This window comes from Acyrthosiphon pisum, chromosome X (assembly GCF_005508785.2).
Source record: "Acyrthosiphon pisum isolate AL4f chromosome X, pea_aphid_22Mar2018_4r6ur, whole genome shotgun sequence".
In the NCBI taxonomy this organism is placed as follows: domain Eukaryota; kingdom Metazoa; phylum Arthropoda; class Insecta; order Hemiptera; family Aphididae; genus Acyrthosiphon; species Acyrthosiphon pisum.
Genome location: NC_042493.1, coordinates 41,855,804 through 41,856,308, shown reverse-complemented (window position 1 = coordinate 41,856,308; position 505 = coordinate 41,855,804).

The window sequence follows — 505 nt, the reverse complement described above, 5'->3', positions numbered from 1 at the left end:
TTTAATAGAAGGCACCTAATATATTGTTTCAAAAGCAGATGAAAAAAATTAAAAATCCATAGTCACAATTTTTTTTATGACCATTTAAAGTTCAAATATTGACAAAATACGTAAAAATGACGAAAATTTGAAAATTATTTTGAGTTAGAAATTCATAAAAATTGTTCTTTTCAAATCTAAGATCTGAAAATGTAGCACAAGATCATTCATAAGTTTGTCTATCTTTATCGAAAAAAAAAAATTATCTTCGAGCAAATAAAATTAAATATTTATGAGCGTTTGAATTTCATATTTTTACCAGATTGGATATTCACTCCATTTCTCACATAGCGGATTTTGTTATTTCGTTGTAATTCAAAAATGAATAACTGAAGATACATGACAACTTCACTAAATTTTGAAGTTTTATCTGTTGGGCCAAAAATTGTAAAAATTTAATACAAAGCTCCTGATATATTGTTACAATATCAATTGAAAAATATTAAAAATACATAGGCACAATTTT